A 10,346-nucleotide genomic window follows, 5' to 3' on the forward strand; every position below is an offset into this window, starting at 1 on the left:
GTAACTGTTGGAGCAAAAACTACTGAGATGCTCAGAAAAGGTGTGTTTCTTTCTTTTTTTATTTTCTTTTTTTTTTCTGCATAATCAAATCTGATCAGATTTCCTATATTTATTATGGCAAGGTAGCAAAAGATTATCCAGTCTGTTATGGTGAAATGCAATGTTTGATTGAAGTCAGGAGAGAGGATTTAGTATCACCATCTATTTAGGCAATGACTGTGTATGATGCCAAATATGCAAGTAGATAAACAAACCATTTATCAAGATATAAGGTTTCCAGCACAAAATCTACAGCAGCCTTAAGAAATACAGCGAAGCTGTTCCAGCTGATTTGAAAAACACATAGCTCTCCATTTTAGTAGATAGTAAATATGCTCCCTTAAAATGGTTGCACTTTTAGCTCAGTGCAGTAATTTATTTTTATTTATTCATTTCTTTCATACAAAGGAATTGACCTAAGACTATTTTTTTTAATTTATTGGAAGATAATCAATGTCTGAAATTAATTCCAAATAGCTTCTGGTATTTTATAAACGTTTTCTGTGGTGAGCTTAAAAGTCCTGTTGTGGTCACCATTTGTAAGTGTATGTTTATAGCTTCTGAATGATGAACTATGATGTCAAGGACACAAAAAACTGAATTTTTTAATTTTTTAAAAGTGTCCACTCCATATTTCCTGTTATTTGGACCAAAGTGAGAGGTAATCTAAAAAATAACATAGAAGATGGAAAATAACAAAATAGGATGTGGTGTTCACTTGCCCTTCAGGAACATCTTTGAAATCTGATAGCCACCATAAAAAAAAAAAAAGAAAAAAGACTATACAACATTAACAACATGAAGGGTTCTGATGCATCTAGTGCATGTCTTAGCTTCTAAAGAAAAACAGGTCTAATTTATAAAATATAAAAAAAGGTAAAAACAGTGAGTAACTGTCTTCTGTTAGCCTCTTTTTACAAGAGGCTAACAGAAGAACACAGGAAGTTTTTAATTGAATTGCAACAAAAACAAAAGGAGAGGATAAAATTCCCCAATTTCTTCTATTTGTAAAATTCAGAAGCAGGAAAAAAATATGTTCTTCTTTTACAGGAATGAATATAAAAATGAGGAAAAAAAATGTTTTCCAAACCATGAGAAATAAAATATCATGTTGGAAATTGCAATATAAAATAAAGGATTTTCTCCATAACTTCAATGATTATAAATCACAGGAGCAAAAAACCTCCATAAAGAAACCCTCCCAATCAATTAAAAAAGTCATTCTTTAATCTGTTTTTGTTGTGGTTTCATCTATAGTGTCTGTGCCAATGCAATTATTCAAATTTATGCTTCAATTTTTAACCATATTCTTGAAAAAATAGGAATTATTGCTCCCTGGATGATTCTCAGTAATTACTATTATATATACTAATTGAATGACAATTCTTTGTAATTAATTCTTTCTCATTTTTAAAGCTGTTTTCTGCTGAGAATTTTTAAGAATACTAAAGTACCACCCCAAACCAAGCCATTATATACATTTTGAAATCCTGGCCAGATATGCTGATTGATGAGGTTTTAATACTACTTTTCTTAGCAAGAAAAAGCCTGTGCTTGATAATTGGTGACTGCAAAGAATGTAGAACACATTCTGATTGTAAAGAATTTCCTGGAGGGAGCTTTAAAGGGATGTAATGAGCCTTTGAAAACTGAGTAGATGGATGAATCTTTGATGTTTGCCTAGGGGATCTTGCTAATTTCTGAGCCAAGTGAGCATCCACTTCTGAAGTCAGCCCTGTCTGAATAGGATGGGCCAGAAGGAACAGGTCGACCTCAAAAAAAAGTTGGGTACTGCAGATGGGTGCTTGAGGAGGTTGGGCCAAGAGGAGAAATAACTGTGATGATCTTCAGAAAGACAGCACTTAGATATGACATAGATACTACTGAATTGCCAATTCTGTGGCAATTAATTTCTATACTTGATAAAACCACCTTCCTTGGCTTGTCATTGTTTTTCTCCATTTCCGAACAAGGTCAGTAAGAACTTTTATTTCTTTCACTCTGGCCTCATCTTCTACCTGTAGCCACAATCCAGCATATGGAGACCTGTTGGAAAGAAACCTTTAAAGTTTTTTGTTTCTCTTTCATCTCTGATTAGCTCTGCAAATGCAGCTCAATTCAATCCCTAGAGCTCACCCTGTCACCACTGCCTTTTATATTCCCCACATACTTGTCTTCATTAGGAAAGATGAAGGGACTGAGAAACTTGAGAACAAATAATTGTAATAATTCTTATGTGATATTGAACATTCTAGAATTCAATATATTTTTTTTCCTTTTTTAGCCTTATAAAATATGTCTCTACTTACAGTCTTACATTAGCAATTAATGATAATGTTTTTAATGTCTTTTCCCTATTTCTTCACTGGAGATTTTCCTGTTTATAATACCTCAATTGTAACAACATGGTGTTGTACTAATATATATCACCTTTAATCAAAACATTATAGTCTAGCTCATGGATAGCAAAAAGTATATATCAAAGAAGTTTATTCTGGCAGGAGTAAAATCAAATTTTTTGTTAAAATTTTCAGGATTCATTTTCAAATAATAAATCTCACACACTAACTGTTGAATATATTTTTAAAGATGATAGCTTATATTATTTTTAAAAAAATCAGCATCTGTTGTTTCCTTCCAAAATTAGTTTGTTTTTCCAGAAAGAGTAAGTAGTGCAAAATGAAACCTTTGATTCACCTGACAACCGTGTATATCAGTATAAATATGCAGACTGCAGGTAGAAAGAAGTTTTGTTCTTGCCAAAAAAAAAAAAAAAAAAACGAAAAAGAAAAAAAGAAAAAAAAAAAGATGACAGTAAATAGATTATTAGAAATATATCTGCAATTTCCTTGGATGCATCTTCACTTTGAACCTTCCATACACTTTCTCTTTTCTCACTCTACTTTTTATGTTACTCATTATTTTGTTGGATTAACTTGCTTGCACTGAAAGATTAACTCAGCCTAACTTCAGACTCAAATTGCTCCCAGTTCAGGATTTTGAGCCCTATCTGTTCCCAGATCTGGGCAAGCTGTTCCAGTGCCAAACTGATGCCTTGGAATGGCTACCTAGAACAGAGGCTAGGCAAGGTTGAGATAATAAAAGCGGGTATTTACCCACAGTCAAGAATTTTTTCCTGATATATAACCTAAACCTGCTTTCTGTCAGTGTGAAGCCAATCCCCATCGTCCTGTCACTCCAGACCCTTGTAAATTGTCCTCCATTTTTCCTGTGGGCTCCCTTTGGGCACTGGAAGGCCACAATTAGGTCACCCCAAAGCCTTTTCTTTTCCAGGCTGAACACTCCCAGTTCTCTCAGCCTTTCCTCCCAGCAGAGCTGCTCCATCCCTCTGCTCCCCTCGGTGCCTCCTCTGGCCTGGCTCCAGCAGGTCCCTGTCCTTGCTGTGCTGGAGCCCAGAGCTGATGCAGCCCTGCAGGTGGGGTCTGAGCAGAGCGGGGCAGAGGGGCAGAATCCCCTCCCTGCCCTGCTGCCCACGGGGTTTGGATGTCTACAAGTGATTTGGAATCAGTCTCTGGCCTATATTGACAGGACAGTTCTGGCTGTTTTTCAAAGTCCTTCTTTCCTGCTTGTCTCAGAAGCCATTAGGATATCCTGCTTTATATTAATAATGGATGGTAGAAAAAGCAGAAGATGATCAAAGAATATTTTCTGTTTGTGCAGGAGGAGTGCCAGCTTCAAACTGGTGTATCCCATAAAATGCAAACCTGGTCTCCAAACCTGCCTGTTTTGCAACCTCACTGGCAGGAAAACCTCTCCAGACCTGATAGAAACATGGAGCTCTGCTGTTCCTGAAAGAAGTATTCTGTCTGAAGAGGTAGTTAGCTACCATGAAGAAAATGACCCCTATCCCAGCCAAAATTAGCCCAGGTGAGAATGTTCTTAATTACAGACTACAATATTTTGGTTGAGAAGAGGGAGGAAGGGATGGTCCAAATTAATTAGTAGGGGTTATGAACACTCAGTCTCTCTTGATAACCTTTCCATAAATTATAAGGAGAGGGATCCAATGATTTTAATGTGTGTTTTCTATGAGTAAAATGTGGTTATTTATTTGCAAAACAGAGGTATTGTTTTAAATTTTTGGGATTTGGTTTCCCAATGTGTTTCATCCATTTTGTGCTTTTCTTAAACAGTCAACTGGATTTTATAACGTGTTTAGTAATTTTCATGTGAATGAGAAAATATTGCAGCTTCCCTCAAAGGAGTTTCCTTAAAAAACACAATAAAAAAAAAAAACATGCGTTGCCCTTTGGGATGTACATAAAACATGAAAAGAATAGAAAACTAAATCTGAATTAAATTGAAACATCCCACATTAGAAAATAAAAGTCAGATTTTTTTTATCTTTTTCTGGTCTTTCATCCTTTTCTTCTGAAATGGTGACAAACACTGTGTGAGGGTCCCTTTACTACATATCTTAAAGCCTGCTTCAGTATTTTCTCATGTGAAAGCAGAAAACAAAAAACAGTATCAATAAAATATGAAGCATCAAATTTTGCATCAAGAAAGGCATTAAAATATTAAATTCAGTCACAGATTTGAAACTTAAGGTTGTTATCCAAGAAGTTTGTAATCTGCTCTGTTGTTATTTAGTTCTCTATTTTTTTCTCTCACCAGGTTCTGCATTTTTTTCCTCATATTGCTCTTTGGCCTCATGAACCAGGATCTGCTCTTGCCCATCTCACTGGCCTTCCCTCATCAATGATGAATCAGGAATGTCTCTTGCAAGCTGGTCTACAATTTCTTCCCCTTTTTTGCCCAGGTCAGAGGTGTCCCAGCATGCACTGCCCTCAGCACATTGGTAAATATGGGGTTAGAAACCCACCAGATAAGTTCTATCTTCTCATTTGCTTTACTTGTAATAAGGTATTTTCATAAACTTTTAAAAATGCTTTTAAAGTATTTTAATATACTTTGCACCAGTGAAGATTCACCCCTTATCATATACTAAAAAGACTTAAAGATAGTTCAACTAAAAAGTCATTCAATATAAATCCTTAAAACAAATCAACTGTCATACTGTTTCTGTTTATAAACTCTTTGAGAATTTATTGAATAAATCAAGATTCATAACTAGGCATCAGGTATTGAAAAGGGTAATTGAAGTAGAAGTGGCTCAAATAAAGAGGATTCATTGAAATTCCACTCAGTACACATTGTATGATCAAAAATGCAATCAAAAGGACATGCTAAAATAAGACATGCCATAGACTAGAGAAAATATTATGAAAATACAAAAGTTTCAAAATATTTGTCCCAAATAATAATTTTAAAAATTGGATAGACTACAGATACAATTACCTTATCTGCCATCAAATAAATAGGAAAAATTTTATCTTGAGTCTTTTATACTGCTGAATGTATACTTATGATACAGTAATTTGAAAAAAAACCTTGTATTAGTTGTCTGTATCCTGTATTTTGGTTTTCAAGACCACTGAGAAAGGATTTGTTTTTCTTACTTTCACCTAATTTCACCATAATTTTTTTTAAATAGAGACCTAATAGAATAATTTTTGTCAGCCTATGGACTAAACTCAGGTTACACAAAATAAGATGCAGCTATGCTGATTGATTTATTCTGCCAGTTCCATACAGGAACTGCGTGAAGACTGATTGTTAATTTAGTTTAATCCTCCATTTGATTTCCAGATGGGTAATTTTAGATTTCAGATACCTTATGCTCCAGAATATATATATTCAGGTTAATCCATCTGTTGCTGATTGTTTGATTCATAAGTTTGACTCACATTAAAAAATCTATTTTCAAGGAAAACAACCTGAAATTATTGTTATATAGATTTTTTTTCAATATGTTTTAAAGTAAATTTCTTTTACAAAAGGTCAAAGAAAATCTTAAAGATGCTGAAATTTCATCAGATTTGGAAAAAAACCCACCAAACTAACAAACCAAACCAAAATCAACCAAGCCTGGTAAAGTAAGTTATTTCTTTGTTGGATGGTTTCACATTCATGCCTCTGAAGAAATTGAAAGAGATTTTTAATTCCTTGTTACCACATCCAGAAGTGCAAGGATCTTTTAAGTTACAAAAAACCAATAATTTTGGCAAGCCATGATGAGGATACTATTCAAAGTATTTTCCTGTTTTATCTTCTGTCTCAACCAGTACTAATAACCTGAATATAATCCAACAACTGGTTGTGTATTTATTGGTGGCATTCCCTTGCTTCTTCCAAAGTATGAACTCCAAAGCAGCCTTTGTGTTTGTTTTTGTGAAGTGCTTGGTCCTATATAAAAGGAAAATAGTTCTTGTCATAAGCAGTCAAAATAAATAGTACAAATCAGATACAAGATGAACCAGATGACCTGCAGACTTCTATAAACTGATATATCCAGTTATTCTTTCTTATTTTAGCTTAATGAATGACTCTATTTTCATTAAGTTTTCCAGGACACTTTTGTGAAGAGTTCAGTTGAGCAGATAAATTTATTTTGCATATTTTGATGTATATTTTGCATCAAACAAAATTGGTGTTTCACAATTCAAAGTAAGCCAGTACAGCAGAAGGAAGTGGCTTCAGGGGGTGGGGCAGAAGCCTCGTGTAGTAGATTTTCTCATGGGACATCAAGCAAAATGATTAAAAGCACATGGTCCAGGGAAGATTTTGAAAAATAACATTAAGAAATTAAATTCTGAACCTAAAGCACATAATGCAAGTGGTTTTTTATATGGTAACATATAAAAGTAACATATGAATATCACTTTTCTAAAGATAGGGAATACTCCTTTTAAGTTTGAGGTTATCTATTACAATAAATAAAATGTCCTCAAATTCAGGGACTATCTGTAGTATAATCAGAGCAAAGTTAAGTGGTTCAGGACTCCATTGATAATAGGTGTTTGTCTTTTTTTTCATAGGTGGTCCTTGACTAAAATACTTACCCATGAATTTTTAAAATTACTGCTTGTTACTCCTTCCAATATAAGTGCTGTAAGTTTTGATTTACTAGGTAGGAAGAATATCCCATGTTTTCAATAATATATTTTTTTTCCATAAAACGTGTATCTGGAATGCATTAATCAGCTTACATGAGTGACAAATAGAAGAAATATTTCACAGCAAGTTTACACTAAAATAAACCTAGATCCATCCCACCCTTTTGGTTTTTGGTTTTTTTTTTTCATTAAAGTATAATAATAATATGACAGTTTTGTAGTATTTGTAGTGCTCCCATCACTTGATTTCTCAGGGTTCATCAATTACACATACAACAGAATAAAAATCTCATTCCAGAAACTCAAACTTCGTTCAAACTACACTTTTTGAACAAGTTTTTTGAATATTCTTGGTCACTACCTCATTTTTTATCCAGGTCTGTACTTTCTCATTTCCAGCAGTACCTGAAACCAGAACTGACAAGAGAATACAGGAAAAGTTTTGTGGCATCACAATATATTTGATCAGGAGGAGGATGTGGCACAGGTAGTGTGTTCTCATTCTCTATAAATTTTGCAATGGAGAAATAGCTGCTGATTCTGTGTGTGGTACACCCAGGCTACTTTTGAAACCTGCAGAAACAAACAGGCCTGAAAAATCTCACCTAATTATAAAGATCCATTGCTCTGTGAAGAGGGTGGTTAGGGATGGACAAGTGCTTAAATAGGTTGGAAAGGGGGAGAAAATCTGCTCATAGTTCTTAATTATTGGGCTCTTCTCTTTTTATCAATTAAGGTCACATTAATTTTTTTTAACAGAATTTTCCCCTTTGTATAATTTCTACTGTAGACTGAGAACAACCATATTGGTTTATTTATGGGCAGACATACTATAAATAATAACTGTTTAAGGTCAGTCATTTCAGCCAGCAAAGTCCATACAAAAGTATTGCAAAAATCTTTTACATGATATTTATTTGTTTGTTTTAAAAAGTGTCTATGATCTAATTCCTCTCTTTGTGCTGTTAGGCATTTCATTAAATCTAGTCTTACTGTTTTCTTCAGCAGTTTTATTCTATTACCTTCATTACTACACAATGAACTGGCATGCCATTTATATGATATTTTATCTAATAAACCTGTTTTTTTTTTTCTAAGGCTTGTTGAAACTTCAATATTCTACTAATGCTTATGGATCCATATCTGAAATGATTTCTATAGTGAAAACTGATAAGGAGTGTTTAGAACTCTAACAGAATAGCCTATTGTTCTTATCAGAAAAAATAAGCCAGTATTTCAGATGAGATAAATGAATGTAATTCTACCAAAGTCAGTTAAAGTACATGAATTTTCTAGCTATGACTGAGAGTAAGATTCAAGTATCAGAGTACAAAACCAAACACAGTTGACAATCAAGAGGGTGACTGAAAGGTAACTCTACTCTGAGGTATAAACAATCTTTATTGTTCTATCAGATCTCACTTACCCTTCAGATTGCTATACATCATCTGAAAAGAGAAACAAATATTTAACTCTGACAGATTTTATCAGAGATACAGACCTCATGTATGGAAAAAAAAAAACAAACTCACAAAAACAAAATCAAAAAACCAAAACCAGTTCAAAATGAAATTGTTCCTAGAATGGAGCCATTCATGTGTTTTATCTGTGAATATATATACACATATGTACCAGAGAATTTGAAATCTTGCAGCTTTTGGTTCCTTGGACCCCTCATTTGTGCCACAAGACCCATCCTTGTTTGCTCCTTCAGGGGTGACATTGCTCCTGTGCTTATGTGACACATTTGTGAATAATGCTGCCACCAAAGAGGTACAAAATGCACTATGTGGTTTGTTCAATTTCCACCACAATACTTTTATATTCAGATTCAGAACAAGCTGTCCTGATAAGTATATTTATAATTTACTGCTGTTTGTTTTGGATACATATATGCTGTAAAGAGGTACAATACATTAAGACACCATACTGAAGAATTTTTTTGAATGTTTTGAGGCTCATTTGAATTATTTTCTGCAGCTTTGTCCAATGATAACAGTAATGTGAAAGAAGTTCTAGAAGCATGCTCCATTTTTTCTCTCTTTTGGACTCACCAATAAAAAGTTTTAAAGCACTTGCATGTATTGGTGAACACCCAGTTTCAGAATTCAGAGCACATCCAGTTATAAGGTGCTTTATATTCAGCTAGTGCTATTCAAGAAGTGTATTTTAAATCAGTCGTATCTTATCAAGGCAATTTATATTGCCCTCCTACAAGTGTGGAAATGATTTACAGTAAGTGTCTTTACCTCATAAAATAGCTAAATGAGTTTTCTGCTTCAGAAGTGCTTAAATCATGCTACTTCCTCCATTTATGAAACAATTTATGTTTTCAGACACACAAACATAATGGCATCAAAATCTGTTAATTGTGGTATCTCTTTTTACACGCTCTTTATTTATATCCCTGTTTGGTTTAATCTTTTTTATTGTCTTTCAAAACTCTTTTTCACATTATAGCTGTATTTATTATAGGGAGTCCTATCTACATCACTGTTACTGTTAATTACTTGTGAATTGCATGGTTTGCTATGCCTTTCAAGAGTTTCCTTTCTAATGACTGACCTTTCAGACAGAAACATTAGTGTAAATTGTAGCATATTTTTAACTAGTGTTTGCAACAGCAGCTTTAACTTGTTATTTTGAAAAATGACTAGCTTTATACTTTTTTTTCCTTGAGTAGTAATTAAAAGATTGTAGCCTTGTTGAGATACAGCCAAGAACAAAATCTGGTGGGCTTTTTTGCTGCAGATATTAATCAAATACATTATTTACCCCAGAATACAGAAAAGGATGGAAGAAATAAAGTCAATTGCCTCTCTTCCTTTCTTCTGAAGATGGAAAACTGGAGTCGAACTTCCTAAATTACTTCTTTAAGGCCATGTGACCATCCTGACACCCACTTTGACTTTAAATGCTTTACCTATAATATAAGCTTGTTGACTTTACCAGGAAAACTTATGGCCTTATCAAAGAGAGGAAACTTTTTACAACTCTAGAATACAACTCTCAAGCACAGTGCTAACTCTGCAGCTCACTTTTCTGCACATTGATGCTCAGAATGCCTATGCAAAAGCAAGAATCAAATCAAATATTTTAAGCCATCAGTCTTTATCTCTGTCATATATTGACATAGTTTAGAAAATGTTTGGAAAAACAGTGGCTTATAAGATTTCTTAAATTTCCTAGATAAACTCTATGTATGCAGGCAGCACAAGCATCTGCATGAACTCCATTATCTCAATGGTAAGCAAAAAGCAAAATGTTCAAGATGCAAGGCGTCTGTATTAAATGATCCTAGGACGTACAGATACTATTTGGCAATAT

General features: G+C 33.9%; 1 long non-coding RNA gene across 1 annotated transcript in view; it reads left to right on the top strand.

The window, feature by feature from the left end:
• The window catches only part of LOC140680293 (uncharacterized), a 67,466-nt gene extending 60,873 nt beyond the window's left edge, over nt 1-6,593 (top strand). Inside the window, exons 2-3 of the long non-coding RNA XR_012051450.1 lie at nt 3,721-3,927; nt 4,678-6,593. This is a non-coding gene — a long non-coding RNA (uncharacterized lncRNA). The remainder of the gene's footprint in view (nt 1-3,720; nt 3,928-4,677) is intronic.
• The last annotated feature ends 3,753 nt before the right edge of the window (nt 6,594-10,346 follow it).

The sequence above is a fragment of the Taeniopygia guttata genome, chromosome 1 (assembly GCF_048771995.1).
Source record: "Taeniopygia guttata chromosome 1, bTaeGut7.mat, whole genome shotgun sequence".
NCBI lineage: Eukaryota > Metazoa > Chordata > Aves > Passeriformes > Estrildidae > Taeniopygia > Taeniopygia guttata.